Below are 12,852 nucleotides of genomic sequence, written 5' to 3'. Positions count from 1 at the left end.
ACTCTCAGGCTTCGCAGGTTACAGTTACTCTCAGACTTCGCAGGTTAGTTCCTCTCAGACAGACGCAGGTTACAGTTACTCTCAGATAGACGCAGGTTACAGTTACTCTCAGATAGACGCAGGTTACAGTTACTCTCAGATAGACGCAGGTTACAGTTACTCTCAGATAGACGCCGGTTACAGTTACTCTCAGACAGATGCAGGCTACAGTTCATCTCAGACTGACGCAGGTTACAGTTACTCTCAGGCTTCGCAAGTTACAGTTACTCTCAGACAGACGCAGGTTACAGTTACTCTCAGGCTTTGCAGGTCCAGTTACTCTCAGACAGATGCAGGCTACAGTTACTCTCAGGCTTCGCAGGTTACAGTTACTCTCAGGCTGCGCAGGTTTCAGTTACTCTCAGACAGACGCAGGTTACAGTCTGTCTCAGACAGACGCAGGTTACAGTCTGTCTCAGACAGATGCAGGTTACAGTTACTCTCGGGCATCGCAGGTTACAGTTACTCTCAGATAGACGCAGGTTACAGTTACTCTCAGACAGATGCAGGTTACAGTTACTCTCGGGCATCGCAGGTTACAGTTACTCTCAGATAGACGCAGGTTACAGTTACTCTCAGACAGATGCAGGTTACAGATACTCTCAGGCTGTGCAGGTTAGAGTTACTCTCTGACAGACGCAGGTTACAGTTACTTGTCGACAGACGCAGGTTAAGGTTACTGTCAGGCTGCGCAGGTTACAGTTACTCTCAGACAGACGCAGGTTACAGTTACTCTCAAACAGACGCAGGTTACAGTCTGTCTCAGACAGATGCATGTTACAGTTACTCTCAGACAGATGCATGTTACAGTTACTCTCAGACAGATGCATGTTACAGTTACTCTCAGACAGATGCAGGTTTCTGTTACTCTCAGACAGACGCAGGTTAAGGTTACTGTCAGGCTTCGCAGGTTACAGTTACTCTCAGACAGATGCAGGTTACAGTTACTCTCAGACAGACGCAGTTTACAGTTTATCTCAGAGATGCAGGTTACAGTTACTCTCAGACAGATGCATGTTACAGTTACTCTCAGACAGATGCAGGTTTCTGTTACTCTCAGACAGACGCAGGTTAAGGTTACTGTCAGGCTTCGCAGGTTACAGTTACTCTCAGACAGATGCAGGTTACAGTTACTCTCAGACAGACGCAGTTTACAGTTTATCTCAGAGACGCAGGTTACAGTTACTCTCAGACAGATGCAGGTTACAGTTACTCTCAGACAGAATCAGGGTACAGTTACTCTCAGACAGACGCAGGTTACAGTTACTCTCAGGCTGCGCAGGTTACAGTTACTCTCAGGCTTCGCAGATTTCAGTTACTCTCAGACAGAAGCAGGTTACAGTTACTCTCAGACAGAAGCAGGTTACAGTTACTCTCAGACAGACGCAAGTTACAGTTACTCTCAGGCTTCGCAGGTTACAGTCTGTCTCAGACAGATGCACGTTACAGTTACTCTCAGACAGATGCAGGTTACAGTTACTCTCAGACAGAATCAGGGTACAGTTACTCTCAGACAGACGCAGGTTACAGTTACTCTCAGGCTGCGCAGATTACAGTTACTCTCAGGCTTCGCAGGTTTCAGTTACTCTCAGACAGAAGCAGGTTACAGTTACTCTCAGACAGAAGCAGGTTACAGTTACTCTCAGACAGACGCAAGTTACAGTTACTCTCAGGCTTCGCAGGTTACAGTCTGTCTCAGACAGATGCAGGAAACAGTTACACTCAGACAGACGCAGGTTGCAGTTACTCTCAGACAGACGCAGGTTGCAGTTACTCTCAGACAGACGCAGGTTACTGTTACTCTCAGACAGACGCAGGTTACTGTTACTCTCAGACAGACGCAGGTGACAGTTACTCTCAGACAGACGCAGGTGACAGTTACTCTCAGACAGACGCAGGTGACAGTTACTCTCAGACAGACGCAGGTGACAGTTACTCTCAGACAGACGCAGGTTACAGTTACACTCAGACAATCGCAGGTTACAGTTACTCTCAGGCTGCGCTGGTTCCTGTTACTCTCAGGCTGCGCAGGTTACAGTTACTCTCAGATAGACGCAGGTTGCAGTTACTCTCAGGCTTCGCAGGTTACAGTTACTCTCAGACAGACGCAGGTTACAGTTACTCTCAGGCTTCGCAGGTTACAGTTACTCTCAGACAGACGCAGTTTACAGTTACTCTCAGACTGACGCAGGTTACAGTCTGTCTCAGACTGACGCAGGTTTCAGTCTATCTCAGACAGATGCAGGTTACAGTTACCCTCAGACAGATGCAGGTTACAGTCTGTCTCAGACAGATGCAGGTTACAGTTACTCTGAGACAGACGCAGTTACAGTCTGTCTCAGACAGATGCAGGTTACAGTCTGTCTCAGGCTGCGCAGGTTACAGTTACTCTCAGACAGACGCAGGTTTCAGTTACTCTCAGGCAGAGGCAGGTTACAGTCTGTCTCAGACAGATGCAGGTTACAGTTACTCTCAGACAGACGCAGTTTACAGTTACTCTCAGACAGACGCAGGTTCCAGTCTGTCTCAGACAGATGCAGGTTACAGATACTCTCAGACAGATGCATGTTACAGTTACTCTCAAACAGACGCAGGTTACAGTCTGTCTCAGACAGACGCATGTTACAGTTACTCTCAGACAGACGCAGGTTACAGTTACTCTCAGGTTGCGCAGGTTACAGTTACTCTCAAACAGACGCAGGTTACAGTCTGTCTCAGACAGATGCATGTTACTGTTACTCTCAGACAGACGCAGGTTACTGTTACTCTCAGACAGACGCAGGTTACTGTTACTCTCAGACAGACGCAGGTTACAGTTACTCTCAGACAGACGCAGGTTACTGTTACTCTCAGACAGACGCAGGTTACTGTTACTCTCAGACAGACGCAGGTTACAGTTACTCTCAGGCTGCGCGGGTTACAGTTGCTCTCAGGCTGTGCAGGTTACAGTTACTCTTAGACAGATGCAGGTTACAGTTACTCTTAGACAGATGCAGGTGACAGTTACTCTCAGACAGACGCAGGTGACAGTTACTCTCAGACAGACGCAGGTGACAGTTACTCTCAGACAGACGCAGGTGACAGTTACTCTCAGACAGACGCAGGTGACAGTTACTCTCAGACAGACGCAGGTGACAGTTACTCTCAGACAGACGCAGGTTACAGTTACTCTCAGACTTCGCAGGTTACAGTTACTGTCAGACAGACGCAGGTTACAGTTACTCTCAGACAGACGCAGGTTACAGTTACACTCAGACAATCGCAGGTTACAGTTATTCTCAGGCTGCGCTGGTTCCTGTTACACTCTGGCTGCGCAGGTTACAGTTACTCTCAGATAGACGCAGGTTGCAGTTACTCTCAGGCTTCGCAGGTTACAGTTACTCTCAGACAGACGCAGTTTACAGTTACTCTCAGACTGACGCAGGTTACAGTCTGTCTCAGACTGACGCAGGTTTCAGTCTATCTCAGACAGATGCAGGTTACAGTTACCCTCAGACAGATGCAGGTTACAGTCTGTCTCAGACAGATGCAGGTTACAGTCTGTCTCAGACAGATGCAGGTTGCAGTTACTCTCAGACAGATGCAGGTTGCAGTCTGTCTCAGACAGATGCAGGTTCCAGTTACTCTCAGACAGATGCAGGTTACAGTCTGTCTCAGGCTGCGCAGGTTACAGTTGCTCTCAGACAGACGCAGGTTACAGTTACTCTCGGACAGACGCAGGTTACAGTCTGTCTCAGACGGACGCAGGTTACAGTTACTCTCAGACGGACACAGGTGACAGTCTGTCTCAGACAGATGCAGGTTACAGTTACTCTCAGGCTGCGCAGCTTACAGTTACTCTCAGGCTGCTCAGGTTACAGTTACTCTCAGACAGACGCAGGTTACAGTTACTCTCAAACAGACGCAGGTTACAGTCTGTCTCAGACAGATGCATGTTACAGTTACTCTCAGACAGATGCATGTTACAGTTACTCTCAGACAGATGCATGTTACAGTTACTCTCAGACAGATGCATGTTGCAGTTACTCTCAGACAGACGCAGGTTACAGTTACTCTCAGGCTGCGCGGGTTACAGTTACTCTCAGGCTGTGCAGGTTGCAGTTACTCTCAGACAGACGCAGGTTACAGTTACTCTCGGGCTTCGCAGGTTACAGTTTGTCTCAGATAGACGCAGGTTACAGTTTGTCTCAGATAGACGCAGGTTACAGTTACTCTCAGGCTGCGCAGGTTACAGTTACTCTCAGACAGACGCAGGTTACAGTTACTCTCGAAGAGACCCAGGTTACAGTCTGTCTCAGACAGATGCATGTTACAGTTACTCTCAGACAGACGCAGTTTACAGTTACTCTCAGGTTGCGCAGGTTACAGTTACTCTCAAACAGACGCAGGTTACAGTTACTCTCGAAGAGACCCAGGTTACAGTCTGTCTCAGACAGATGCATGTTACAGTTACTCTCAGACAGACGCAGTTTACAGTTACTCTCAGGTTGCGCAGGTTACAGTTACTCTCAAACAGACGCAGGTTACAGTCTGTCTCAGACAGATGCAGGTTACAGTCTGTCTCAGGCTGCGCAGGTTACAGTTACACTCAGACAGACTCAGGTTACAGTTACTCTCGAAGAGACGCAGGTTACAGTTTGTCTCAGAGTAACTGTAACATGCATCTGTCTGAGACAAACTGTAACCTGCGTCTCTTCGAGAGTAACTGTAACCTGAGTCTGTCTGAGTGTAACTGTAACCTGCATCTGTCTGAGAGTAACTGTAACCTGCATCTGTCTGAGAGTAACTGTAACCTGCATCTGTCTGAGTAACTGTAACCTGCGAAGCCTGAGAGTAACTGTAACCTGCGTCTGTCTGAGAGTAACTGTAACCTGCGTCTGTCTGAGAGTAACTGTAACCTGCGTCTGTCTGAGAGTAACTGTCACCTGCGTCTGTCTGAGAGTAACTGTCACCTGCGTCTGTCTGAGAGTAACTGTCACTTGCGTCTGTCTGAGAGTAACTGTAACCTGCATCTGTCTGAGACAGACTGTAACCTGCGTCTGTCTGAGAGTAACTGTAACTGCGTCTGTCTGAGAGTAACTGTAACCTGCGCAGCCTGAGAGTAACTGTAACCTGCATCTGTCTGAGACAGACTGTAACTGCGTCTGTCTCAGAGTAACTGTAACATGCATCTGTCTGAGACAGACGCAGTTACAGTCTGTCTCAGACAGATGCAGGTTACAGTCTGTCTCAGGCTGCGCAGGTTACAGTTACTGTCAGACAGACGCAGGTTACAGTTACTCTCAGGCTTCGCAGGTTACAGTTACTCTCAGACAGACGCAGGTTACAGTTACTCTCAGACAGACGCAGTTACAGTTACTCTCAGACAGACGCAGGTTCCAGTCTGTCTCAGACAGACGCAGGTAACAGTCTGTCTCAGACAGACGCAGGTTGCAATTACTCTCTGACAGACGCAGGTTACAGTTACTCTCAGACAGACGCAGGTTGCAGTTACTCTCAGACAGATGCAGGTTACAGTTACTCTCAGACAGACGCAGGTTACAGTTACTCTCAGACAGACGCAGGTTACAGTTACTCTCAGACAGACGCAGGTTACAGTTACTCTCAGACAGACGCAGGTTACAGTTTGTCTCAGACAGACGCAGGTTACAGTCTGTCTCAGACAGACGCAGGTTGCAATTACTCTCTGACAGACGCAGGTTTCAGTTACTCTCAGACAGACGCAGGTTACAGTCTGTCTCAGACAGACGCAGGTTACAGTTACTCTCAGACGGACACAGGTGACAGTCTGTCTCAGACAGATGCAGGTTACAGTTACTCTCAGACAGACGCAGGTTACAGTTACTCTCAGGCTGCGCGGGTTACAGTTACTCTCAGGCTGTGCAGGTTGCAGTTACTCTCAGACAGACTCAGGTTACAGTTACTCTCGAAGAGACGCAGGTTACAGTTTGTCTCAGAGTAACTGTAACATGCATCTGTCTGAGACAAACTGTAACCTGCGTCTCTTCGAGAGTAACTGTAACCTGAGTCTGTCTGAGTGTAACTGTAACCTGCATCTGTCTGAGAGTAACTGTAACCTGCATCTGTCTGAGTAACTGTAACCTGCGAAGCCTGAGAGTAACTGTAACCTGCGTCTGTCTGAGAGTAACTGTAACCTGCGTCTGTCTGAGAGTAACTGTAACCTGCGTCTGTCTGAGAGTAACTGTCACCTGCGTCTGTCTGAGAGTAACTGTCACCTGCGTCTGTCTGAGAGTAACTGTCACCTGCGTCTGTCTGAGAGTAACTGTCACTTGCGTCTGTCTGAGAGTAACTGTAACCTGCATCTGTCTGAGACAGACTGTAACCTGCGTCTGTCTGAGAGTAACTGTAACTGCGTCTGTCTGAGAGTAACTGTAACCTGCGCAGCCTGAGAGTAACTGTAACCTGCATCTGTCTGAGACAGACTGTAACTGCGTCTGTCTCAGAGTAACTGTAACATGCATCTGTCTGAGACAGACGCAGTTACAGTCTGTCTCAGACAGATGCAGGTTACAGTCTGTCTCAGGCTGCGCAGGTTACAGTTACTGTCAGACAGACGCAGGTTACAGTTACTCTCAGGCTTCGCAGGTTACAGTTACTCTCAGACAGACGCAGGTTACAGTTACTCTCAGACAGACGCAGTTACAGTTACTCTCAGACAGACGCAGGTTCCAGTCTGTCTCAGACAGACGCAGGTAACAGTCTGTCTCAGACAGACGCAGGTTGCAATTACTCTCTGACAGACGCAGGTTACAGTTACTCTCAGACAGACGCAGGTTGCAGTTACTCTCAGACAGATGCAGGTTACAGTCTGTCTCAGGCAGATGCAGGTTACAGTTACTCTCAGACAGACGCAGGTTACAGTTACTCTCAGACAGACGCAGGTTACAGTTACTCTCAGACAGACGCAGGTTACAGTTTGTCTCAGACAGACGCAGGTTACAGTCTGTCTCAGACAGACGCAGGTTGCAATTACTCTCTGACAGACGCAGGTTTCAGTTACTCTCAGACAGACGCAGGTTACAGTCTGTCTCAGACAGACGCAGGTTGCAATTACTCTCTGACAGACGCAGGTTACAGTTACTCTCAGACAGACGCAGGTTACAGTCTGTCTCAGACGGACGCAGGTTACAGTTACTCTCAGACGGACACAGGTGACAGTCTGTCTCAGACAGATGCAGGTTACAGTTACTCTCAGACAGACGCAGGTTACAGTTACTCTCAGGCTGCGCGGGTTACAGTTACTCTCAGGCTGTGCAGGTTGCAGTTACTCTCAGACAGACGCAGGTTACAGTTACTCTCGGGCTTCGCAGGTTACAGTTTGTCTCAGATAGACGCAGGTTACAGTTTGTCTCAGATAGACGCAGGTTACAGTCTGTCTCAGACAGACGCAGTTTACAGTTACTCTCAGGTTGCGCAGGTTACAGTTACTCTCAAACAGACGCAGGTTACAGTTACTCTCGAAGAGACCCAGGTTACAGTCTGTCTCAGACAGATGCATGTTACAGTTACTCTCAGACAGACGCAGTTTACAGTTACTCTCAGGTTGCGCAGGTTACAGTTACTCTCAAACAGACGCAGGTTACAGTCTGTCTCAGACAGATGCAGGTTACAGTCTGTCTCAGGCTGCGCAGGTTACAGTTACACTCAGACAGACTCAGGTTACAGTTACTCTCGAAGAGACGCAGGTTACAGTTTGTCTCAGAGTAACTGTAACATGCATCTGTCTGAGACAAACTGTAACCTGCGTCTCTTCGAGAGTAACTGTAACCTGAGTCTGTCTGAGTGTAACTGTAACCTGCATCTGTCTGAGAGTAACTGTAACCTGCATCTGTCTGAGAGTAACTGTAACCTGCATCTGTCTGAGTAACTGTAACCTGCGAAGCCTGAGAGTAACTGTAACCTGCGTCTGTCTGAGAGTAACTGTCACCTGCGTCTGTCTGAGAGTAACTGTCACCTGCGTCTGTCTGAGAGTAACTGTAACCTGCGTCTGTCTGAGAGTAACTGTAACTGCGTCTGTCTGAGAGTAACTGTAACCTGCGCAGCCTGAGACAGACTGTAACCTGCATCTGTCTGAGACAGACTGTAACTGCGTGTGTCTGAGAGTAACTGTAACCTGCATCTGTCTGAGACAGACTGTAACTGCGTCTGTCTCAGAGTAACTGTAACATGCATCTGTCTGAGACAGACGCAGTTACAGTCTGTCTCAGACAGATGCAGGTTACAGTCTGTCTCAGGCTGCGCAGGTTACAGTTACTGTCAGACAGACGCAGGTTACAGTTACTCTCAGGCTTCGCAGGTTACAGTTACTCTCAGACAGACGCAGGTTACAGTTACTCTCAGACAGACGCAGTTACAGTTACTCTCAGACAGACGCAGGTTCCAGTCTGTCTCAGACAGACGCAGGTAACAGTCTGTCTCAGACAGACGCAGGTTGCAATTACTCTCTGACAGACGCAGGTTACAGTTACTCTCAGACAGACGCAGGTTGCAGTCTGTCTCAGACAGACGCAGGTTGCAATTACTCTCTGACAGACGCAGGTTTCAGTTACTCTCAGACAGACGCAGGTTACAGTCTGTCTCAGACAGATGCAGGTTACAGTTACTCTCAGACAGATGCAGGTTACAGTTACTCTCAGACAGACGCAGGTTACAGTTACTGTCAGACAGATGCAGGTTACAGTTACTGTCAGACAGATGCAGGTTACAGTTACTCTCAGACAGATGCAGGTTAGAGTTAGTCTCGGACAGATGGAGGTTACAGTCTGTCTCAGACAGATGCAGTTTACAGATACTCTCAGACAGATGCAGGTTACAGTCTGTCTCAGACAGACGCAGGTTACAGTTACTCTCAGACAGACGCAGTTTACAGTCTGTCTCAGACAGACGCAGGTTACAGTTACTCTCAGACAGACGCAGGTTCCAGTCATTCTCAGACACCAACACTCTTGCAGACACCGTCTGCCCTGCCAGACATGAATTGCAGCATGACAGGATCCTTTTTCGAGCCAATGAAATGTGGCGAAAATGTTAAACTAATCAGCTGGTATAATAGGGTCACCTGGCTTGGTGTACAAGAGGATCTGAAATACTCTCTGCGCTAAACAGGGTAGTTAATTATCCCCTAGTGCCTCACCTCATGAGGACCATGTGTTTGAAGCTTTTATTACTTCTTACTGCAACACAAGACTGAAATAGAGGTATTAGGACCCTTATTAAAATGCTTTTTTCAAACTATTCTGTGTAACATCTTCAGTCAGATGTGCATTAATCACATTGGAGAGAAGCACACATATTAAAACAGAAAGTTAAGAAAGCCAGTCATTTCCTGCTGTTTTCTTTACTGACCTTTAACCTGACCTTGTCCCAGTGTCAGGACCTCTGGAAATGGATATGTCTAATTGACCTCAGGGTTCATTGTCCGAAATACCTGGATCGCCGAGTTAGGCCACTTCTGCCCAGAGTATGCCTGGACAGAGGCTGCCAAGGGACAGGGACAGGTTAAACATCAGTACCGAGCTGTGGACACAAGGTCCCTCATCAGCACTGCCAAAGGAAATGCACTAGTTTTAAACAAACTAAACAATTTAAGACATAGGAAATGGTAAAAGGACCAGAGGCAAGATGAGGAAACATTTTCTTACACAGCAAGTTATTCTGATCTGGAACGCGCTGCCTGAAAGGGTGGTGGAAGCAGATTCAATAATAACTTTCATAAAGGGAATTGGATAAATGGACAAATAAAAATTTGCAGGGCTATGGGGAAAGAGCGGCTCTACCAAAGAGCCAGCACAGGCATGATGGACCGAATGGCCTCCTTCAGTGCTGTATTCATCTATGATAACAACAGGAGGAGACAATTCAACCACTTGAGCCTGTTCAACCATTCTATCAGATCATAGCTGATCTGTATCTCAGTTCCAGTTATCTACCTTGGTTCCAAATCCCTTAATCCCATTACCCAACAAAAATCTATCATTTCAGACATAAAATTTGCAATTGACCCCCAGCCTCAACAGCTTTTCGGGGGAGAGAGTTCCAGATTTCCATTACTCTTTATGTGAAGAAGTGCTTCCTGACATCACTCCTGAATGGCTAGCTCTAATTTTAAGGTCAGCCCCCTTGTTCTGGACTCCCCCCAGGAGAGTATGTGATTGTTTTTTGGGGATGCACAGAGCGTGCGAGGGGTTTCCTTAGAAAACCCATTACATTTGAACACCAAACAATAAATAGTTAATTTTATTGAAGGACTGAGAGCTGTAAAAATCTGTTGATGTGGGCAAGGACAAGAGTTGCTTTAATGATGCAGCTCCTGAAAGAATTTCCTGGCGAGTGTTGGAATACGTGACTGATTCCATCTCCGCTTGTTAACTTTGGTGTATTTTTGGAATTGGGATCTCATTAACTGCAGTTGGAGCTGGCACCAAGGAAAGCCTTTCAATTAACCCTTCAGCTCTCTGTAGGGTGGTGCTGGGTGTGAGAGAGAGATTGAGAGAATGGGGGAAGAGAGAGAGGAGTGAGGGGGCAAGGGAAAATAAGGGAAAAGGGGGACGGAAGGGGCAGATGAGTGAATGAAAGGGGAAAGATGAATCAAAAGACAGTCTGTGGGTTTGTAATCAAGAACTTTTGAAGTGAAGAAAATACCAGCAAGGCTGAGTGACTTACACGTCACATTGTCAGCATGCTGCCTGGGTTGTTACTTTAGACTGTTGTGTTACTTTAGACCTGGTGCAGTGACAATCAGTGCTAGTTACTGTTTCTATCTAAACCAAGTGGCTGTTCATGAAAATCCTTAGACCCCCCATTTACAAGCCAGAGATTGAATTGAGCCATTTATAATAGTGATTGAGTTCTATGATGAGGACTTGCTGGGCTGCTGCTGGTGTTTCTCTGCAGATCCAAGAGCCCTGGTGTATTACCACATCAGCAATAATAAACATTTCATCCCATTTAACCCATTTCCAGCCTTGGCAACAGGACAGAGAACCAGTAACATCACAAAGGGTCACATCAGACTTCAGCAGTGATGTGTGAAGTTGTCTGTGATTGTTGATTGAAGAATGTCAGAGTCTCTGACCTGCCTCACTTGGACAGTGAGAGTGATCATTAGCCACCACTTGTACGAACGTGGTGAGATACTTGCAATTGACTTGTTCCAGTCTGGTCGTTGTGAAGGAATGTTCTGGGCATCAAGGAATTCTGGGTGTGCCATCTCCTGACAGGACAGAGTCCTGGAGGTTTCATCACAATGTCTGCTGTCTCCAACTGCCCTGCCCCGCTCTTCTGCCATTGGCTGCCTGATATGTCCACCCTTGCGGACCCCACCTTGCCATAGCCAATCGGAAGGCAAACCAGCTTTTAATTACCTGATTGGATGATGCTTGATTGCATCTCTGGAACCATTCTGGTAAATTTCCTCTGCACGCTCTCCAACCATTCACATTCTTCCTAAATTGTGGTGCTCAGAATTGGATGCAATACTCCAGTGGGGGCCTAACCCAGTGTTTTATAAAGGTTTAAAATGACTTCCTTGTTTTTGTAATCAATGCTCCCATTTACAAAGCTAAGTATCACATACGCTTTCTTAACTGCTTTTCAAAGAGCCCTGCCACCCTCAAGAATTTGTGAATATACCCCCAGGTCTGTCTTCTCTTGCAACCCCCTCCAAACAATACCACTTAGACGATACTGTTCCCATATTGTTTCTTCCAAAGTGCCTCATGTTACACTTATCCACATTACATTGCATCTGTCATGCGTCTGCCCATTTCAGCAGTCGATGTCCTCCCGAAGGCTGAAACTGTTCATGTTCACTATTCACTTTGTTGCCAAGTTTAGTATCAGCCACAGACTTTGAAATTGCGCTCCCTATACCCAAGTCCAGGTCATTTTATCTATTACAAGAAAAGCAATGGTCCCAATACCAACCCTTGGGAGACCCCACTGCTTAATTCCTTCTAGTCAGAAAAACATCCATTCCCCACTACTCTCTGCCTCCATCTTTAGCCAAGTTACCTTAATACCACGTGCTTCTATTTTCCAAATCAGTCCATTATGCAGTTTTTAATAAAATGTCATTTGGAAGTCCATATATACAGCATCTAGTGCTGTACCTTCTTCATCAACCTTCTTCATCTATTACTTCATCAAAGAACTCAATCAGATTAATCAGACATGATTTGTCTTTAATAAAACCCTGCTGACTGTCCCTTATTAACCCATACTTTTCCAAGTAAGATTAATTTTGGCCTTAACAATGATCTCTTGTAGTTTTCCCACCACAGATGTTAGATTGCTGCTGCAACGATTGGGGTCACAGACACCGTGAGTGGCTGCAATTTAGGTTATTTTTCTAGTTAATGTCTTGTGCAGGGACTCCGCCCCATTGTAAAAATTAATCTGTTACATCTATTTAATCAGTTTCAGTGCAGGAAACTTTAATGTCATTGAACCAATATTATGAGCAGGGCTGAATCATGTGACAGGCATGGTACAGAAAGAACCAATTGCAGGGAGAGGCTGTGACACACTTGATCACTTTGGTCACTCATTGGTTGGAAGGCGAGCTGTTATATTGTGTGTCAGTGGGAATGGATTTTAGGAGGCCAAAGATTTAATATTTTATTTGAAGACTTTTGCCCACAGATGGTGCCGTGTAATGTTTTAAAATGTGTTTTTCTTTATCCACTAATGGCAAAGATTCAAATCCTTGCCTTGGGGGTAGAGGGATTCCCCTAATCACCCTTGCTCTGGGGAGTAATGGGACCACTGACCTGCTTCCAACCATTCATAGGA

General features: G+C 46.7%; 1 protein-coding gene across 1 annotated transcript in view; it reads left to right on the top strand.

Moving 5' to 3' along the window:
• LOC137348257 (insulin-like growth factor-binding protein 4) overlaps positions 1-12,852 on the top strand; it is a 97,994-nt gene that overhangs the window by 69,286 nt on the left and 15,856 nt on the right. The window lies entirely within an intron of this gene.

This window comes from Heterodontus francisci, chromosome 33 (genome assembly GCF_036365525.1).
Source record: "Heterodontus francisci isolate sHetFra1 chromosome 33, sHetFra1.hap1, whole genome shotgun sequence".
In the NCBI taxonomy this organism is placed as follows: Eukaryota; Metazoa; Chordata; class Chondrichthyes; order Heterodontiformes; family Heterodontidae; genus Heterodontus; species Heterodontus francisci.
The sequence above is the reverse complement of the archived record's forward strand: the minus strand, read 5'-3'. Positions and strand labels throughout refer to the sequence as shown.